The 23177-nt window shown below is 32.8% G+C and overlaps 1 protein-coding gene across 3 annotated transcripts in view; it reads right to left on the bottom strand.

Annotated features, from left to right (window-relative positions):
* The window catches only part of LOC126781164 (uncharacterized), a 42688-nt gene extending 19511 nt beyond the window's left edge, over positions 1-23177 (bottom strand). The window contains exon 1 of one of the 3 annotated variants that reach the window (XM_050506005.1): positions 22956-23177. The gene's annotated coding sequence lies outside the window, so the exon portion shown is untranslated. Of the gene's footprint in view, positions 1-4726; positions 4875-6254; positions 6278-22955 lie in introns of those variants that run through there. The other 2 variants (XM_050506021.1, XM_050506013.1) reach the window with 2 other exon arrangements.

The following is a 23177-nucleotide window of genomic DNA, read 5'->3' as shown; positions in this document are numbered from 1 at the left end:
ATTTGACTGGTGTCCGACTGCGGCTTCGTCCATCTGTAAGGAGGAGCAGGTGTTAGGTACCCAGGTAATATCTAATTTTATCTCTATGATCCTTTTTTGTATCCTTGACAATGTGTATGCAAAAACTCACCATTTATGATATTAGTTATGATGAAACACTAATTGCGTTGCTTTTAATAAATTATAATTTTAATACTATTTGCGATAAATAATCTTTTGAAAATAATTAAATGTTAGTTTAGTTGAGTCGGAATGAAATACAGCTGATACCCGCTAATCCCGTATCAGCGAGTCGGAAATAATGTGAAATGAATGGGCATCGGCAAAGTTCAGTGATCTCTATCTTCCCACCGGCACGGTAGGTAACGTTGGTCTAAATGGTACAATAGCTTGCTCACCATTAAGTGAGCACCAGGAAATAACTAGAATGTAAGTAGAAATTATTGAAGCATTAAATAATAATGCTTAAAAATTCTAAACCGTTTTAATTGAGACACTGTGATATTATGAGTTTTAGATGGAAAATATTGCTTTATAAACGTTTCACATTAACCATTGGGTCGAGAGTTTGTTAGCGAGTATGACTTTGATTTGTTAAGCTTATCTGTTCACGTGTCAAAACTTGTAACGTCTGTTAAATTAGAATTTACATCAGGCCATCGTAGGGTTGTCAGTTTGAAATATTGGAAATATTTTGGTAGAAATTTCACGAGTATTTTGAGTGTTTTTTTTATAAAATTAGAACACTTTGGTTGTAATAAAATCAAACTTTTAATTTTTTTGAGAAGCCTAAGGAATATTTTATTCATACCAATATTATATTAATTTCAACGGCAATATTAGTGAAATATAATTTTAAAACAAAGGTCGCTCTGTATAATGTCGATGAAATTTAAAGCCAAAACGTGCCTTGGGAAAATTAGACGGGTAGAAACCTTATATTAACCGATTACTTTGTTAATAACTTAAATACAAAACCTTTTTATTGTAATCTATTTTTCTGTCTTATTTATTTTTATTTCAATACTAAATTTCAAAAATAGAATCGCTTGAAAAAAGTTGATTATCGAATACCTTGTCGTTAATTATAGTCATTCAAATAGTAAGTGAATGTCATATACATTTAATTAATTGAAAACCAGTGATATTACATTCTTGGGCCTTGTAACTAGTTTCAAAGTAAACATTTCGACACCTGACCGCACACCTGGGCACACGGCTATAGAAAATACACATCAACAACATAACTTATAACATAGAACGCAGCAAAAAATATTCATGAGAATCCATCATAATGTTAAAAACAAAAAGACAGAAATTTAATTTTAAATTTCTTGGAAAATACGCAGAATTATGAATAACATAATTAAATAACAAAACATAGAATTTATTATATTTTTAATTAATTCTGAATAAAATTAAGTCAAACTCGATACTAGTTACTAACCGCGTTTTAACACGACGATTAAAATTACCGAAAATCCTCTAGACGAAAGTATTTGAAAGTAAAGATAACTAAAGAATAATATTATCTTTAGATATGATGATTGTATCAAGATTACAATTATCTAATGAGATTATTTCATAGAACCGCACGATCCGATTAGATGCGATACGGATTATATTCCTGTAATATTAGTCGTGATGTGTGCTCAGTGAAAGTAATGGTTTAGTCGTACTTGTAACTGTCGGATCACTGCCTCGTTCTTCTAGTGGTTAAATATTAGGCCGCAGATCCCGAGATCCAAGGTTCAAGCCCCGCATCGGGGTAGTTAAAAGTTATTGGGTTCTTCTGTTGAAAATTCTCAGTAGTAGCCCGGAGTCGGGAAGTTGGGGGTTTGTACACTACCGTGCCACGGAAAACCGTTGGTCGGATTATAATAGTAAGCAAGTAACAGTTTGTCAATGTCCAATTGATGGGCTCTCCTTTCCCTTTGAGAAGAAGAATTGGAGGTTATTCCACCACGCTACTCTAATGCGGATTTGTGGATACACATGTGGCAGAATTTCTGTATAATTAGACGCATGGAGGTTTCCTAACGATATTTTCCTTCACCGCCGAACACGAAATGTATTATTAAAAATAAATTAAGCATATGAAAATTCAGTAGTGTTAGCTTGGGCTTGTATCCGCGATCGTCGGTTACCAGAGAGCCTATATGGATTATATTAATGACAATATATTAAGTACCTATCTCACGGTGAAACATGATGCGGATCTTACGTGATCCTGTGTCGTTGGGTTTATTCGAATATGCAAAATTGATTTGGATTTCTTGCAAGGACGTCTACTATATAGTGTTTTTGTACTGATATTATTACCTATATAATCAGTATTTTACATAAGTATACTTAATTTTTGATACATATTCTTTATAAGGACTTTATAAAAACGGTAGGTATATTATAAAAAAATCGCGCGCATCGTATTATAATGATTAAAGAAGTTTTTTTTAATATCGTTTCAATTACAATCATTACACAATAACATCACTCAATGTAGGTAAATATATATTGTTCTTAGAAATCATATTGCGTTATTGATATTAAGGCTATTTATTTAGTTAAACAAAACGCATACCTGTATCGTATCCGTAATTGTCTTTGTATTCCGTAATAATAATCCATTGTTTTTATAAATATTTATTCAATTTCGCAAAAATGAACTAATTTTTGGATTAATGTCTAATTTGAAAACCAGATGTTTAGCAAAACCCGTTTATATTCCAATTTATAAACAGGCCCAATATAATTGACTGTTTAATATAATTCCACGTTGAGCATAAATCTCTATACTATTGAATAGGTAAAATATATTTTATTTATGATAACAAGTTTGGGTAAAGGATGAATAAAGAATGAATAAAGACTTATATAATATGTCAACTATGTCGTCATACAAGGCCAGTTTTATTATTGCTTTTAATATATTATAGCACCTACGAAAGCATATTTATAGTATAGTATAGTAACAGCCTGTTAATGTCCCACTGCTGGGCTAAGGCCTCCTCTCCCTTTTGAGGAGAAGGTTTGGAGCTTATTCCACCACGCTGCTCCAATGCGGGTTGGTAGAATACACATGTGGCAGAATTTCAATGAAATTAGACACATGCAGGTTTCCTCACGATGTTTTCCTTCACCGTTAAGCACGAGATGAATTAATATAAACACAAATTAAGCACATGAAAATTCAGTGGTGCTTGCCCGGGTTTGAACCCACGATCATCGGTTAAGATTCACGCGTTCTTACCACTATTTAACGAGTAAATAATAACTTTAAATAACTGCTTTGATTAAAAATGAATAAAGTTAAAAATTTGGTTTTACTAATCAACCTAAACCTGAACGCTGCTAAAAATAAATGTTTCACTGAGTATTTTAGCTCTCATGTATATTTAAAAGGCAACGTCTGTCTGTGCATAGACATTGAAATGTTATTCAGGTCGAATATCTATATTTTTTAACAAAAGGAAAAAAAACTGTAATTCCAAAGGAAATTTTTTAACGAACAGTTGTTGATGACAAACTAGAAATTAAAAAAAAGTTTTGAGATGTGATGGATGAATACCAATATCATTATTATCTTGCCTTAACTTATACTTGAGATAAATAATGATAAGCGCAGGAATTTCGTCAGTGTTACAGCTACCGGCTACTTATACAAACACTTCATCCAAAACAACAAACAGTCTTTATAAAACTTTTTTTTTTACTTAACTGAAATCCAATAGCTCATTATATTAAGATATATTATGTATTTTAAAAATGTAATTATAAATTCGATTGTGACGTCACTTCTAAAAAGTTTATAAAAAAGGAGGTAACGTTAAAAACGGATTGACTGGTAATAGAATAAATCTATACTAAAATTCTGCAAGTAGTTTCTTCATTATTACCATTTTATAATTTAATGACCGTCTCATTTCAATAGCAAATAATAAAATAAATCAAAATTTGTTCACTTTAGCTATAAAAAAAAAAAAAACAAAATATTCTCTATTCTAAATGTCTTTTGTATCGTCACTTTAACATTTTTTTAAGTTACTACCGGTTCGGAATATTAATTGTATAGAGAACAACCGATGAGAAACTCGGTAGTTACTTCTTTCCGTCAATTAAACTACGTAATTATGTTAATTAAATACAATTAAATTATTATTGATATATTTAATCCTGTAGAATAATATGACTTGTCTATTATTGACTTTTTAATATAATATTTAAATAAATTTATGAGTAAATGTAAATATATTTTACTATATAAACAAATGCCCCAGCGATTATTTATTGACAATCAATATACTCGTAGCTCTAGATACATATAATGTAAAATAAGTGTAGTCTTATTTGCCGAATCTTAATATTCAATTGTTTTTATAATTCTTGATTTGAAATATATTTAAGTATAATTAAAAATGCAGTGCTATAAAGACCGGACAACCGCATTGTTTATTTATGATTATTATTTTATTTTTCGATGAATCATGCGACGGTATGCATAGATGTGTCGCAGCCTTCATTGTTTCGTATTATAATTTAAGACTTCTTGTACGACAGAATTGATTGATTTCTTAACTATTTATAAAATCAATCAAAAATGATATATTTGAAATCTTATTTTATCTCACATAACTGTATGTTTTTAAAAAATTACTTGAGCATGTCACTTAAATTAATAAATACAATAATCACATAATACTTATTAAAAACAATAAAAAAAACAAACCTTTTACAAACGTTGCACCGAAAAATGATTCTATAACAATAATCCACACACTGTATACAGTTTATTTGTAACCGAAATATAATCACTAATCAGATGAGAATTATTTATATAAATATATCGCTCAGAAATGTTACCGCGTTCACTCGACAGGAACGCCGAACTCGACTGAAGTAATACGGCATCGCATGGGCTGCACGTGAGACGCTTTCCTGATACAAGTATCGATAAGTTTTTCATTCATTTCCTTCTCGCCTTGACTTACAAATATATCTATGCTTATCTACGCCGCTATGGATGTTATCTTCGCTTTGATCAACGCCTAAGAAAAATAACATAAGCTAAAGTCAAGCGGGATTTCTCGCACGTAAACAAATTCGATTCAAAAATGAGATTATAATACCCTGGTGAAATTGTCGAAGCGTGTATATCCCTGTGGTTATATCCCGTGTAAATTGTGGGAAACATTTTTGAAATTGCTTTCAAATTTTTATCTTCCCATCATACTTACATAATTTATCTTGTACATTCTATAAGTGTGTGATTATATAAATCGTATGTAATAAACACAAATTAGTGTTAAATGCTGTATCATTTCTTATTATTAAAGGCATATATTTAGTATTTTGATTATCGATACAAAATACAAAGATTAGCTCATTTTTTATGTCTGTTTTAGTATTAAAGTATATTACTTCAATTAATTATAAATAAAATCAGTGCAAAGTGTTTTCATAAAATAATATATAACTGATGTGTCGAGTACGTGACCGATACGTGAGAAAAGAAGTTACGGTAGACATATGAACATATCAAGTTAGCAGCGCAAATTGCTAACACAACTCCTCAATTGTTTTTCTTAATAATTTGTACGTTCTAAGAAACTGGTCAAGATGTTACATCGCAGCGTCTTGTTTTATTTAGCGATGCTAACTTGTTAATTGTTTTCAAACATGGTATTATTAGATACGGAATACAAAAGGTATGTAAATATTAAAAGTATTCTTTAAATAATTTAAATGAAAACCTATAATTTTTAATGCAGTAGAGTTATTTACTAAGCCATGTAGATAACGTGTTTTTAACTTAGTCGTACGGGCTCTTTTCCAGCTATATCGTGTTCATTTCCAGAGAGGAAATATGGAGCGAATGAAGGCAAAAATAAAGGTTCATTGAGTTTGCTCGTTGATTAAGCTGGGTCACTTCCGGGAATGGCGGGGGAATGGCCAGTTATCCGATTACCTATAACACCGTGTTTATTCTTCCGTTCAGGCCTTAATATTTTGTTACTTTTGTGCAATTAAAACAATCGCCCGTTTTCACATCCTTTATTAAATATTTAAACATACATTTAATGTAAGTGATAATGGAAAATAGGCTCTTGAATTATCTAGCTCTATTAAAAAAAAAGCTTAATTAGACTAGTTTCCGCATATCTTGATCTTGGCTTTAGATCTCGATGTCCTGGGTTCAAATTCAGATCAAACTAATAAAGAGTTGGGGCTTATTAAAGAAATGCTAAGTAGCTTACCTAAGCAAGGAAGTGAGCAGTGTTTGCAATCTCTGCAATACACTCGGAAAGCACGTAAAGCCGTGAGCCGCACGTTATTCATGCGCTTAATCTTTTTCCGGTGTTGTCATCTCAAAAAAGCAAGCACAGTTAGTGTCCCTTGAGAAATAGCAGATGTGGCAGAAATCTATCAAAATAAATAAAAGATTTTATATGCCTGCGTTAATCAACATCATAACAATCTTTATAAGTTTGAGAGAAAGACACTTATATAGCTTATTTATAAATATAAAATTTATTTATATATTTTAACTTAAAGTAGACACTTATTTTCCTGACAGCATTCATTTTACACGACACTGTTTGTTTAATGAGTTTGGGAACCACGAAGTCTTAGATGGAAGCGTTGATACACCAGTTTAACTAGAAATCTATTTGACTCTTCTGTATACGCGACACCGAGGACAAGTTGAAAAGGTTTAAAGTCTTTTCTCTTACGTCACCGAAAGTAGGCTGTAATATTAAACCTTTTAGTATGTTTCACATGCGCAAGCGTCTTTCATAAAAGTAATTGGTGATCTCTTTTTTAATAGAACTGCTATTTCGTAACTTAATACGTATCTAGTAGGTATAAAACGTACAAATCGCAAGTACAATTACGAGGACTTTAGTATCTGAATCAAAAATATTTTTATGCTAACTAGATGTCTCTAAACATTTACCCATGTAGAGAAATGTAATAAGCTTTTATTTTCTTTTCCTTCGTTAGATGGAACTTCGTTTCTTAAGTTGTTATGTCGGAGATAAACAAAAGTCGATGGAAACAGAAAACTCAGATATTTATTTAAACGTAGTGCATGCATGCTCAAAATATTAATTAATATTTATAATAATGTACCACATTTTTTTTATTACGTAATTATATTAATAGTTAATACAATATTGAATTACTTTTTATTCTATTGTTAAAATAACATAAATATTATATAAAAAGTCAAACAAGACTATAAATTGGCTCGATGTCCTCCTGATCGATTGGCTTTTACATAATGTAAAAAGTTCTACAAGTAAATAAAATAAATAAATCTGACCTCATTCACGAGACCAGAGAGAGATTATGGAGATTTCGTTAATATAATATTTCTGGAATTTCGGCCGTTTTATAAACTTAAACGAATTTAATCCCAGGCTGATGTTAAGAGGTTCCAAAAATGTTACCAACTTTAGTCAAGTATATTTCTACATTTTTAATTTCTCTAAAGAAAAGATAAACTGAGATTACACGTACTTAATTTATTTTTAACCAACGTGGTCATTAGCTCTAAGCAATCTTAAGAGAAGAGGAGGCCTTTACTTGAAATAAAACATAAATTCAATTATTATTATTATTACTGAGATTGTAATAGATACCTATCGCTTCATATATTGAATTGTCTGATGTAGACTCTAACAAGAATCGGCTTGGAACTTCTATAGTGTTTTACTCTGTTTACCAATTAAATTACATCATTATGTTCAATAAATATAATAAGTTTATTATGATTTAATCTGTATGAAATTAAACGAATACTAAGTCCATGCTTTTTTATTTATATAATCTTTTAAAGAGTAATACGCCTTACTGATCACAATTTTTTAACAAAGATTTTTATTCATTGTTTAACCTAAATCAACCACCTAACAGAGCTTAATCTAAAAGAAAACATCAGCTGTTTGTAAACAAGTAATTCATTCTTTTATAAAATATTATTTAACCAAATAAATACTCATAGGTGAGTCGCTTACTTATATAAAAATACAGGACAAACATTTATATTTAATCCTATTTCCATGTTTCCAGGTCATACAAATGTTTCTATTATTCTGCTAACGAAGGTAAACGTCTGCAACTATAATATAAAGGTGTAAGTTTTCCTGCTCAATTAGTTAAATGTTTGCTAAGTAGTAAAGTACTTACAAGAATTTGCACGTTTAGACGCACGTGTAATATAAAACCAAGCTTATTACGTAAAAGGGAAAGCCTCGTAAGTTTACTTACTTAAAGTAAAATGTCGTTTTTTATTTTGTATATATATATTTATGGCTGACTTACCAATATAGTACTAACTCGTTGCTCTATCTATAAGGCCTCAGATGCCAAAATCAACCGTGTTCAAAGCCCGGGCTTTTGAAATTCTCAATAGCAGCCTGGAAATTCCGTGCCTCAGAAAGCGCATAAAGCCCTTTTTTGTACCCTATCCGGCCGTGTCACAGTTACTCCATCGGATTATAAGAGATTTCACTTGTATTCATATACTTAGCACCATAATATGTTCTGTGCCGATGGCTAACTCCCAGGACATCGGCTGCCGTAGCCAAAACCGGTTAGAAGCATATCATCATCATCATCATTACATATCGCCGTATATACATTTAAGAGGCCGTCAAAAGAGTTGGTCCTCAGTGGAAAGAGGTCTGCCCATGACTACTAGAACTGAAACTTATCAAAGGGATTATTCAAGTTTTATTGAAGATCTTTCTGAATTCATATTATGTTGGTATATGTTTAATTAAATTCATTAGATATAACTTTCAACTAACAAAGCTTCGGAAGATGACGGAATCACAACAGAGTTGCTTAAGGCAGGCGGGACTCCGGTCCTGAAAGAGCTAACAAGCCTCTTTAATTCCGTCATCCAACATGGCAAGACCCCGGAAACGTGGAGCGGGAGTGAGGTGGTACTGTTTTTCAAGAAAGGTGATAAAACCCTCTTGAAAAACTACACACCAATCTCCCTCCTGAGTCACGTGTAGAAGCTGTTCTCAAGAGTCGTCACGAACCGTCTCGCCAGACGACTTGTCGAGTTCCAGCCCCCCAGAGCAAGCCGGCTTTCGATCAGGCTACAGCACCGTGGACCACATCCATACTGTTCGGCAGATTGTGCAGAAGCCCGAAGAGTACAATCAGCCGCTGTGTATGGCATTTGTGGACTACGAGAAAGCCTTCGACTCCATCGAAACCTGGGCAGTGCTCGACTCATTGCAGAGATGTCATATCGATTGGAGATATATCGAGGTACTGAGATGTCTGTACAACGCCGCTACAATGACTGTCCACATCCAGGACTGTAAGACGAAGGCGATCCAACTGCGCAGAGGGGTGAGACAGGGGGATGTAATATCCTCGAAACTGTTCACCAACGCGTTGGAAGACGTTTTCAAGACGCTGGATTAGACTAGGTATGGAGTCAATGTAAACGGCGAGTACATCTCACACCTTCGATTTGCCGACGATATCGTCATCATAGCAGAGTCGCTGGAACAACTCACCGAAATGCTGCGTAGCCTAGGCGAGTCTTCCCGGTGTGTCGGTCTCGGTATAAACTTGGACAAGACCAAGGTCATGTTCAATAGGCATGTCGTGCCGGAACCGATATACGTCGAGGGGAAACCTCTCGAAGTTGTTAGTGAATATACCTACCTAGGACAGATTTCACTTGGGATGGGCAGCATTTGGCAACCTTCGTCAAGTCCTCAAGTCGTCTATACCGCAATGTTTGAAGACGAAAGTCTTCAACCAATGCGTCTTACCTGCCATGACATACGGTGCCGAAACGTGGACACTAACTGCGGGACTAGTCCACAAATTCAAAGTCGCTCAGCGTGCTATGGAGCGAGCTATGCTCGGAGTATCTTTGAAGGATAAGATCAGAAATGAGATTATCCGGAAAAGAACCGGAGTCACCGATATAGCTTGCAAAATTAGCAGGCTGAAGTGGCAGTGGGCTGGTCACGTATGTCGTAGGACCGATGGCCGTTGGAGCAGACGAGTCCTAGAGTGGAGACCGCGAATCGGCAAGCGCAGCGTAGGGCGCCCTCCAGCCAGGTGGACCGACGACCTTAAGAAGGTGGCGGGCACCAACTGGATGCGGAAGGCGGAGGACAGGGAGCTTTGGCGCACCTTGGGAGAGGCCTATGTTCAGCAGTGGACAACGATTGGCTGTTGATGATGATATAACTTTCAAATACATTTTAATACTACTTTTAATTTTATAATTTTCGTATCCAGTTTTTTCTTTAAATTTTAATACGATATACATAATTTAAATTACAATTTTGATGAGAATCTAATCATTCTTAGAAGTATTACTTCAAAGTTCAACACAACGCTAACAGGCTTGTATTTAATAAAATTCTCTCATTAATTTGACTCAATTTAAGCGACGTTTGTCAAGTTAATTGAATTGTCTAAATAGCTAAAGCAAATTTTCAAGACATAATAAACCCATTTCCAAATGACAACGCTATCTTATTAGCGTTTCAAAGAATTAAGCTATATTTGGTTCATAATGTTTTGACACCTGTTCCTCGTTCTGACTTGAAATATTAAACTTCTAAAATATCTGAAAATAGATACTTCTCATCAACAGCAAGAAACGCTCTTAGCCCTGTCACCGCGTTTCTCTTCCGAAAGCACTCAACAAGATCCCGATTGATTAATATTTTTTTCAACGATCAACTATTTTATTTCTTAATTCATGATCGAATATCATAAACAATGAATTACTTGTGATAATTTTAAGTATTGGTGATATAATTTAAACTAGTATAGTAATGTTATGTGGGCGAAATTCGCTTTCGTTTTTAAATGCAATTTTTTTTGTTTACGTTTATGGCAAAGTAGCGTTCGATTGATTCCAAATTAAGAATGATTACAGTCTATATAGATTACAAAAAAAAATATATTCTTGATAATTTTTTTATTTTAAGCTCTTATATCACTAATAATGGCTTACCTATTTATAAATTATTAAAATAAATAATATTAGGCTATATTATAATTGGTCTGTATGCAGTAAAACTCTTAGAAGATAAAAAAGTGTAAATACCATATAAGTGGTAAGTTTAGTTTTATGACTAGAGATCTCGTAACAGATGATCGTGAAGAAACCGCTGCGGTGACGAATAGGTCCGAGTTTCTTGACCCCTCAAGGTTATGTATTAACTTAATAATGTCGAACATCGACTGAGAACTCATCGTTGTACAAATTACAATCCAATTCATTACAAATTTGGATGAGGAATGTTTATTGTTACGTGTTATTGCGGTAGGCGTCTGCCTACAAATCGCTGCTGATGTTGACACAGTTACTACATTATTGACATCAATTTATTTGATTATATTCGTAATTCAATGAGACATATTTATGTCAAACACGTCACGCTCTAACATTCGTTTATTTTAATAAATGATATTTTTATGGCTTCATCTAGGCCCAGTTTTGAATTGTCGATCACAATTCTCATAATAGATACAATAAAATAATAAAATAATGAACGAATGTTGAAATGGCATTGATGGTAAATTGAATTTGTAATTTAGCGTTATTTTAATTATTAAATTTAATTATCTTATTAATAATCTAAATGCGAAAGTAAGGATATTTTTGACTCAATGACGCTCGAAACTCTGCGGTTAACGGTTAATAAAGTATCGCATAGATGTCGATTATAACATGAAACAGGAACTTTGAAACAGGGTTCTTTTTTAATTCATAGATAAAATTTAATGTTCGTTAAGTACAACAACAAACAACTAGTAAATACAAAACGTCTAAAACAAGGTTTTATTGTCTTTGCCACGTATATCATTTGTCAGTCTGTAAGCATATATTTTATACCATGCCCGCATAAAAGTAGTAATTAGTGTGAAAATCCCTTAACAAGAGTCTGTAGTGCTCACAGGGCGCCCTTCAGGGGTTGCGAGTTAGGCTTCAACACAACGCTATGGTGCCTCTAATGACAGCTATTTATTTTCAAAAGCCTGATGTCAAGAGAGGTGCTTAGCTTTGCGGTGGACAAGATTAATTTTTATGTACTTAAACAGATTTGCTCCTATTACGTCTTTTTAAAATAGTTTTTTATCTTTTTAAAACAATATATTTTTATAATAATTGTTATTTATAATTGTTATTAAAACATAAATATAATGATGTTATACGACAACTATTCTAATACCAACTCCCAAATAGATAGATAGTGGTTTGTCGGTGAAAATTACAAAAATATATTGTGCGAGCGAAACACTTTTGGTTGAATCTCAGAGCAATTCATGAACAAAATTATTTATCTTCACGGGTATAAGAATGACTCTTTGCGTTGAACTATTGAATATACAAGAATATGGCGTGCTGCGCCCTCATAAAAACTAAATTTTGCTTAACCGTTTAGTGAGTCTCTGCTCTTTATATAATGAAACGACCTTGAAAGTATTTATCGCTATATATTGTAATACAAATCATCGTTTCTGTCTGTCTGTCTAAATGTGATAAAATCGAATCGACTTTTATACGGTTTTCACTAATAGACGGAGTAATTCATGAGGAAAGTTTATCCTACTGGTGGTAGGGCTTTGTGCAAGCTCGTCTGGGTAGGTACCACCCACTCATCAGATATTCTACCGCAAAACAGCAATACTTGATATTGTTGTGTTCCGATTTGAAGGGTGAGTGAGCCAGTGTAATTACAGGCACAAGGGACATAAAATCTTAGTTCCCAAGGTTGGTGGCGCATTGGATATGTAAGCGATGGTTGACATTTCTTACAATGCCAATGTCTAAGAGCGATGGTGACCACCTACCATCAGGTGGCCCATATGCTCGTCCGCCTTCCTATTCTATAAAAAAAAAACTGTATTATTTACTAAGTATTTGGGTAAATAAGCTGAAATATAACGAAGATTGTTGAAGATGTCGGAAGACATATCGACAAATAGCTTTACCTACGTGCGTCGCGTTAGGTAACTGAATTTATATGTATTACAATATAAACATTTTACGTAAACCCCTATTCTATATTTGCGAAGCAGGGACGAGTAACTAGTTTAAGCTCTGCATTAATATTCAGCAAGACAGTCCATTGCCTTTTATATATTCTAATAAACTTACTAACATTGATAGTAATTTTGTTTCGTTTAATTGTAGAAGTAACTGGTTTAATGTTATAGTTAAACTAATAAAAACAGTACAACACAGGCTTAGGTATGCAAATGGGTTGGTTTGTAGCGTAGCTTAAATGTATCCCCACGTCCCAGCGTCCCAGGCTTCCCCCTACTTGCTCTTAACAGTCTTATTAGAGGATCACTAGCCAAATTGCTGTCTGAGTTTCATGTGCTACACAATACAACCATGATATATTACTCCTGCCATATTATGTATAAATCTATGATTAAATTAAATTTTTGTTTTAATTATTAAATGTTTTCTCATAAATCATACTGATTTGTGTGTATTGAACAATTGTTATATAATACACAAACAATATGTTAATTTATTTTGGCTTTCGTTTTCAAGAAGGAAGTGCCAACAACTTACATCATCGACGTTAACTTTACGATTTTCGTTCCCAGAGAAAATTACAAGGTACCATTCTACGGCATATTTTATTGTTCATAATAAGATTACTATTACGAATGAATATAACTACAACATATAATTAATCTACTTAATTTTTATTACTTTCAATTATATTACTGTTTATAAATAATTAAAACTTAATACAATTACCTATTTTAAAGCTCTACAACATTGAACAAAACTTTTCTATAGAAAACTAAAAACGGCCATTAATGACTTTGTTTTCAATATAAACAACAATTTTGTTTTCGAATGTGTTCTTAATTTGAAAATTGTGGAACTAATTTTTAATTAAGGATCAATCACACTTGTGCGACCAAGCGAAGCGAAAACGACCGCGACGCGAAAACATCTGTAATGTTACGGTTATACCTGCCTAGCCAAGCGATATGCAGTGACTTTGCAGTTGCTTGAACGCACAGATGTGACCCTACAGGATCGTTGCGAATCGCTTCAAACGCCAACCGACCGGCGTTATTTTACTTTAAATGTATGTATGCACATGCACACTGTCTTTACAAGTAAATTTGAATGATTTTTTTAAATGAATAAATTTTAAAATGACGATATTGTTATTTATTGCCGGCAATCCCAACATGTCGCATCCTCTGTGGTGTCTAACTGCTGGCTCCACTCATTTTGAAGTGAGCTTAATCCACCACATTGCGGGTTGGTTAACAAATGTGGCTGGTTTTCACCAGATATAGGTTTCCTCACGATGATGGCCATCACCGCAGAACACGAGATTATTTATAGAAACAAATTAAGAACATAAAAATTTAGTAGTACTTGCTTGAACCCGTAATCATCTTTTAATATTCATGTTTTCTAACCACTGGGACAACACTACTATAAATTAATATAACAATGCCGAAACAGACATGATAGGTGCCGTCACTGTCGCACGTACTCGTTGGATATACAATTATCACAAGGTAGACAGGACAATGCCTTAAATTATAGAACCCTCCACCAAAAAAGTCGAGTGAACAAGCATATCATTCATTGCATTTTAATGTAGATTTATTCATAATAACTAAAAATAAATAATACTTAAATAAGTCTTGATAACTTGTATTTGTTTTTGTTAATCTAAGAACAATATGACATAGAAATATTAGGTTAGTTTAGTATTTAAACGGTCTTGTTATACTACATCTTATGCCGTGATTACAATATAGTCTTGTCAAATTAGGTATCAAACTCGGAATGAATTTGTCGCTAATTTTATATATAATTTTAATAATAGTTGTTAACACCATCGGAGCTATAGTAATCAAGTTAATTACGACACAGATACGTGATTTTAAGAGATTGAGAACTTTTAGAACGACAAAACGAAGGTGCATACGAGTTTCCAGCTTATTATCTCGCATGAGTATTACTATTCTAGAGTGATTCGGATAATAGAATAAGATAACGTCAAAATATTTATGTTTCTAAGTATAAACTAAATATTCTCAACGTAAAGCGATTAAAGCATGAGTTCTATTTTATTACAAAGATGACTTGCTAAACATAGGTTAAAATTTAATTTAGCTTGACGTTTAAAGCGCTTTTTGAAGCGTAAAGAATAAAGGATGAAACGATCCCACGGTGTAATAAAATGATTCATAAAACTTATATTCATAGAAAACAAGGTCTTCTAGATTATTTCAGCGAATTTAACTATATTAATTAAATTTTACAATTGCCACAGAATTTCCAGAATTTCATAGTTTAATGATATGTTTTTATATTTTAGTCATCTTACGGTCACATCAATCGAATATGTGACGGGCAGTTGATAGAAATAGATGGTACCTGCGACTTTGTATCATTGCTTTAACATTGTGATTTATACAAACATTTAAATGACAATCAAAGAAATGAGAAATTGTATCATAATCCGGGAAAAAACTGCGTTTTCATATAATGCTTGATTTGTGTCAATAATTCATCTCGTGGTTGATAGTGATGGATAACACAACAAGAAAGCTTGCACCACTTTTTAGATACAGATTTTAGAAACAAAAACTCATGATCATACTAACACCATAAACTCTTGTTAATGTATAATATTATTGTTTGTATTTTCTGAATTTACGTAAATCGACTTATACGATGAATATGAAACTTTTTGATAATGACAGTTTATAATGTAATTCGTAGAGAGTCGTCGGACTTTAAAGTAAACGATGGTATCACTAACAGAACAAAACTAGATGAATGGAAAAGTCCACTTCCATATAGACAACTAGTTGTCGGTACATGTGTTAGATGTGAGCCTGTTCTTCCTTGGAGTTCGATTTTGTTTCATACGATATTTCATCAAAATCGGTTAAGTGGTTTCGCCGTGAAAGTGTAACAGAGTTGTTTTCCTATTTATAATATTAGTATTCTGTAAGGGTTCACTTTGTAAGAAATTTCACGAAATTTCATTTCACGGTCGTATTCTGAAATGAGTTAACGTCGATGTTAAATTTAAATAAAAATTCTAATGTATTTCAATATATTATATATGTATATTTTAATAAATATAAATTGTATGGAATTTTTCGAAACACTTAAAAAACAAGTTTATTAAGTATATATTGTCTCTCCACTACTTTTTATTACGTGAATTGGAACGTTTTTCTTAGAAACTATATAAGGTTATCACCAAAACTCCATACGTTTGTATGGTATTCGCAGATACCTACAGTTCTTACATCGTCTATTATTTCGTCTTCCTGGAAATGTCGTGATTGCGTCATTTGAATTTTGAATAATAGCATCATCAAAGTAACAAATAACAATTAAAAAGTTCCCATCTTGTAGCCCAGTTTTTAAATGTCTTAAGTGTTATGTTAAGAATAATACAACATGTCATAAGCGCGTGATTTCTATCTTGAAGCTATAAACGTTCGGAACTAATAGCTGTGTGAGTGAACCTCAGGTGTGGGGAAGGAAACCTCGACAGTCGGCAAAGTTCACTGCTCCTTCAGACGCTCTTCAGAGTAACGATAATGTGAAATCTACTCTATTACGTAACAATTAGTTTGCTTTTTGTTAAACGATTTTTTTTAATTCATGCAATCTTAAAAGCTGATGGATCGAGACCACCATCAAAGATTAGTTATTAAGGACATAGTTAATGACATCGAGAACACGTTAATAGGCATAAGATAATTAGGGTCTAACTCACTATGAACAAGATCGTTAGAAGGTAATTTGGACTGATATTTACTTCACTACAACAAAGTAGAATATTTTTAATGAATCAATGCACGGTGACGTAGTAGTGTTTTTAACCAATCACAGTTTTTTTATTTTATTTCGTGGTCGGCGTCTTAGATACCGTAAGCCAATGAGTACTGCAGTATTTGTCAGGCATTCTTAGAAGTTGTTACAACAAAACCGTTTTATTTACGTAGACATGTATGACGTCATTTTGCAACTATTTGAATTGTTATCGCTATGTTAAAAATGCTATATAGTGTATACTACATATATATTTTACTGTAAATATTATATGAACTCTAATATAATTTGTGTATTAAAATTATAATTGCATTAAGTTCATTAAAAATTAAATGTAACAGTAATTATAAAGATTAGTTAAAATTTGAAAAAAATGCTACACAATACAATTTTGACGTTAATGTGTGATAAAAGACTGTTCGTGTTCATGATGATGCTTTGTTATGTTTATTTTGCTTAGAAGTCTTTTTTTCTGTTAATAAACAATAATGTTGACACTGTCAGCAAAGTTATTATCTGAGACATTATACTGAAAACATTGAATTTATTTGTAGATATATGAAATAATTTCATTGATTTCGTTACCGAAGCAACGGTTTTCAATACGGCTGGTTGTCAGCACTCCCACGCTTGCGCTTGCGTCGTTAAATTAGCACATTATTTATAACTACCCCCCAGAACGTACAAACTTGCTTTGTTTTATGTTAGCTAAATGAACAAATTATATTTGTGTAAAATTTCGTGTTATTTCAGTAACAAAACGCTTTAGCTGGATATATTGAATTTGAAAAAGGTTAAAGCATTACCAAAACAAAAAAACCTATTTATATTTTCCATTGAATATATTACACTTAATATAAAAATATCATGTAACATTAAAATAATAGTTAATATTCTATGGCTAATCGTGGCTTTTTCTTTTTATCGGCATATATACATATCGGATTTATACTTTAATTATACTATTGCTAAAATTACTGTAAAATTTAATATGAAAAACAAATAAAACTTTTATTTTTATTCTCTCTAACGCAGCTAATTTAATTATGGTCAAAACAAGCTTATTATCATTAAATCCGTCAATAAATATATTTACTGAAATAAGGAAGGAAGTCAGGAAAAAATATGAAAGCTTAATGGCTTCCAGACGTATGTAGGATACATTCGGGTCCAAGTCCCGTCCCTTCACCACTCTAAAGGGACGTTGACGCATACAAGTATTGTATAATGTACAGACTACATGGATACGTTGGTAGGGGGCGATTTTACTAAACAATTAATCTAGTGATTTATAAGTTAAATGAGACCGAAAACGCTTGCTTACTCTACTTACTTATAATACATTTCATATTAATTATATCGTTTTTCAGTCATAACATCACAGGAAGAAAATTCACAAAAATTTTATCAATTATATGAGAGTTTTATGAAAATAGTTAATAAACTAAGGAGGAATTATTTTGTCAAAACTGATTTAAAAAAGAGAAAAAAACTGGTCGCTAGTTCTTTAAATATCGTTGAAACATTAGATAAAGTAAATAGTGTTAAAAGTATTTGTATTCAATTTTTAGGTACACGGTAACGGTTCGTGAATATCTCTTTATTTCGCACTACGGTCATTTGAATTTTGCTGATGTTGTAGAGAAAAGGTCGAAATTAACACAAAGCAAAATGGAAACGTGGCGTGTAAACGGTCATAATAAGCAAAATTCGTTGAGTATATTTGCTGTCTCATTCCAATTATATGCGCGCGTGTTCTGGCACGAAGTTTTTAGGCCGGCGTTACACATTCAGACTATTTCGTTAAATTCGATTCAAATCTGCTGACTATTAAACGACATGTAACGTCAAATAACACGAGTCTTCGCAAACATTTGAACACCCCTTTGGTATATATATGCATAAGGCTTAACAGTCATTTACTATGCGCGAATACCGTACCACAAATACGTCATTATGGTAATCTTCCTTAGACCTGATCGAATGTGTAGCGTTGCTTTTATAGGGCTGTTGTTAAAAAAGACATTCTTAACTACTATTATATAGGATAAACTTTGTTTTAATGACATTTGTATTTATAAAAACATTGTTAAAATAGCGAACGATGTAACAAATGTAATAAAGATATTAATTAGGATATTTCGCAAGTTTTTATCATCACAGTATAGTATAATAGTTTTACGATTTCCTCAACAACGGTTTAGTAAATAAACAAATTATAAGTACATATTGAATATGAATTAACTTTGATCATTACCTAGCGAACATGATACTTTTATTTACGCAATATAAACATAAACGTAGTTATCCTACCAATATCGTGGCCACTTCTTGGTATCCACATAAACTATATTTAAGAGATTTATATTTTAGTTTTCATATGAATATATATATTTTTTTCATTATTTATTATAGGCGCTCTTAGCGCTCGCAGCTTTAACTCGTAAACATAAATTTACTTTAAGTTCCATTTCAAATTACTCTAAACGCTCCATTCGATTACAAGAAATCGAAGTTTTATACCTAATTGTTTTATTGCGTTGTTCAATGCTGTTTTTTATTATTAGAATTATGTAATATTAAAATTAACTGTTATTTAATGTTCCTTTAAATTTAACTTCATTTTTAAAATTATATTCAATTTATAAAATTTGAAAGTGGAGTAAAATTAGTTTAAGTTTTCAAAATAAATTATAAAATTTCATCAATTTTGTTATAAATTAGATTAGTTAATATCTGAAAAGTAAACGAATAACCGCTCGTTATCAAGTACCCGTAAACGCCATTTAAGCAGGCTGTAGGTACATTCTCATAAAGGACATTACCCCGCGTTATCAAGGCTTTCTCTTGCGTTCTTGTCGCGATGTAATTTGTTATATTTATTATTTCCTTTGCCGTAAATAGCCTTCGAATAACATATCACTAGTAAATATCGTCAATACTTAAGATAGTGCGCTTTGTTTGCACTAGATAGTTTTGATTTATAATTCCGGTAGTCATTTGTAGATATGCCACGAAATGAATTACTAGTTTTCGCCCGTGATTTCCCTGCGCGGAGAAGGTAGTAGGCGTTAAGTATAAAATATATATAAGACCTTTCTCGGGTTTTGCGGTGGTAGTGTAGTTTCAAGTACTTCATTACAAAAAGCATTACTCATCAATTAGTATTGATGAGTAATGCTTTTATATGCTGCCATTAAATCAAGTCGTATATTCTGAGTACATCTAGTATATATTACTTTAAGTTTTTGAGACAGAATTAAAGAAAGTTAGGTTAGTTTATAAAAAAAATGTTATGAAAGGCTTTGCTTCGATATCAAAATGTAAAATTATTTGACGTCGATGCCCGATCTTAAATCGCAGCGATCGCCGGATTTCAGTTAGAATTTTAATTGATTCCAGTTGATAGTCCCGGCTCGGGTAATTAATTCAAGCTACCCATGGGGACAAAATCGAGTTCCTCGATGTTTTAATTTGTTGATACTATCCCTGAAGACTGGAAAAAAATATATGTTTAAGTATACAGAAGTTTTTTCTAATAAAGGTAGACGGACAGACACACGGGCCAACTGACGGTATGTAGTCGACACCACCCATCCCACACACCAGACATCGGCGCCGTAAGTAATATTAACCATTACCTATATCCCCAATACGGCACCAACGTTGGAGAACTAATATTTGGTATCCCATTTGCCTTGAGTTACACTGGCTCACTCGCCCTTAAAAGTTAAGTAATTTTTTGTTCCGGACACAAACTTACTTAGTATAAGTATTGCTTATGTGATGAGAGGTTGGTAATTATCTAGGAGGACTTGAGCAAAACCCTACCAGAAAATGAAATAAAGCTTTGTGAAAGAAATCGATAATCAGTAGTGAGACGGTCTTTTTGTTTGTAATTTAAATAATGATAATGTCCTTCTGATTGATTTCAATCAAGGCACCTTCCCAATGGGGACTAGACAACTGCTCAGGATATATAGTACACAATGTGTGTGAAAAACAAGTGCGCTGTCAACTCTTGGAATCACATAATCCAATGCGGCAAATACGACCAGGAAAAGATCAAGAGCAACAAAACAAAAAAAAATGAACAACGGTTTTACTTACTTTGGAAGTCAATAACACACCAAAACTTCGGAATCTTATAAATCAGCCGCTAGATTAACAAGGCAGAACGTTATGAAACTCAAATTTGATCACCATTTCTAAAACACATAAGGCATATTAAACTTAAGCTCCATATTAGGCACTAATTGGCTATTTTTGTAATTCTAATGTCTTTGGATTGGCCTTGACCAGTCACCAGGTGGCTCATTAGGCCATCCTTCGATATCTATCCATATACAAGTCTCATTCATTCGAACGGTGTAATATAGTTACACCGTTTGTATTATATGTTTGTGATTTGATAACTAATTGTACAAATAAGTATAAATAAAGCATTATTAATTATATTTGTTTCAAATTATATTATCTATTCAAAGAGAACTGTCGTTGTATGGAGTAATTAATTAAACATATAAAATATTTTCAATGATTTCATTTATATTTACTGGTGGTAGGCCTTTGTTTTATATAGAATAGGAAGGCGGACGAGCATATGGGCCACCTGATGGTAAGTGGTCACCAACGCCCTTAGACATTGGCATTGTAAGAAATGTCAACCATCGCTTACATAGCCAATGCGCCACTAACCTTGGGAACTAAAATTTTATGGCTGGCTGGCTACACTGGCTCACTCACCCTTCAAACCGGAACACAGCAATATCATGTGCAGTTTTGCGGTAGAATATCTGATGAGTGGGTGGTATCTACCCAGACGAGCTTGCGCAAAGCCCAGTAAAGCAAGCTCGTCTGGGTAGGTACCACCAACTCATCAGATTATCTACCGCAAAACTGCAGTACTTGGTATTGTTGAATTTCCAGTTTAAGTACAGGCACAAGAGACATAACGTCGTAGTTCCCAAGGTTGGTGGCGCATTGGCGATGTAAGCGATGGTTAACGTTTCTTACAATACCAATGTATAGATATTGGGCGTTTGTGACCACTTACCGTCAGGTGGCCCCATATGACGTCCGCCTACCTATTCTTAATTAAAAAAAAATTAAAAAAATCTAATGTGTATCACGAATACTTTCGAAGCGAAAGCGCAGACACTATTTCGGATCAATATTATACGACATTCCTTACAAATATTTCCATAAATATAAAAAGCAGTTATGTAAACGATCAAACCAAGACCGAACATAATATTCTAGCAAAACCTCTTCATAGCTATAAGCTAAAAAATATAATTAATGCAATTAATTATCATTACGTCTATTATATTTGTAGAGTTATTTTTTAACAAAATGTACGTTAGCCGTTATGCAACAATTGAAGCGTGTATACCTTCTCGCCCCACTTGTTATGTCGATATTATGATGGTGTTTCGAATATTCGACACTTAAGCGCAGTAACAGCGCGAAACCGAGTTTCATGATCGCTTTAAAAACTTTTAATAGGTCGCCAAAAGCGCTGTTATTATTCAGGATACCGTACCGCACTTTGAGCAAACAATAGGGGGTTACATTGCGGATCTTTTTAACAAGTTACAATACACAGGTTGCGGGTATTGTATGGAATTCTTAAGTTATTTTTATTGTCTATTATATGGAATTTATTATCAATTTATACATCCTTTATAAATTCTCATCGAATCAACAATCAACTGCAAGGGTTACAAGTAATAGTTAGTTTTTTAATGGGATTGGTATCTGTAGGGTCCGGTCGGCAAAAAATAATAACAAACTATCATCTGAACGAAAACTGGTTTGAACGGCGGATGAGGCCGCTCTATAGGAATAATACGCAGTGCTTCCTTTTTATTGCGTGTTGAAGAGAATTAAAATTTTATTGATATTTATAACCGATGAACTATGGTTCCAATGACTAACTATATTAATATTGTCATTTACTAAATAACCAACATCCTTTAAAATGTATATACAAAATAGTACGTAATAACTAAACATCTAAGAATTAAAATAGAAAACATAGTGTTAATATTGTTAAGCACTATACATGAATAAATAACATTCAAACTAAAATAACTTTGCTTACCTCCGCAAACAGCAATTAGTGCACCGGCAAACAAACGGGGCCGCCGAAAACAAATTCAAGCTCCGTTTGAATGATTATGTATAAACAACACTTTTATAATATTTGTCTTATATAATTGTTCGTAAATCGAGTTATATTCACAAGTTTCACTTCACTTACTGTCACAATGTGCGACGAAGAGAATAAACTTAGCGGCGCGAATGAAACGTAAGCACCGATCGC

The sequence above is a fragment of the Nymphalis io genome, chromosome 1 (assembly GCF_905147045.1).
Source record: "Nymphalis io chromosome 1, ilAglIoxx1.1, whole genome shotgun sequence".
In the NCBI taxonomy this organism is placed as follows: domain Eukaryota; kingdom Metazoa; phylum Arthropoda; class Insecta; order Lepidoptera; family Nymphalidae; genus Nymphalis; species Nymphalis io.
This window is presented reverse-complemented; position numbering and strand designations above follow the sequence as displayed.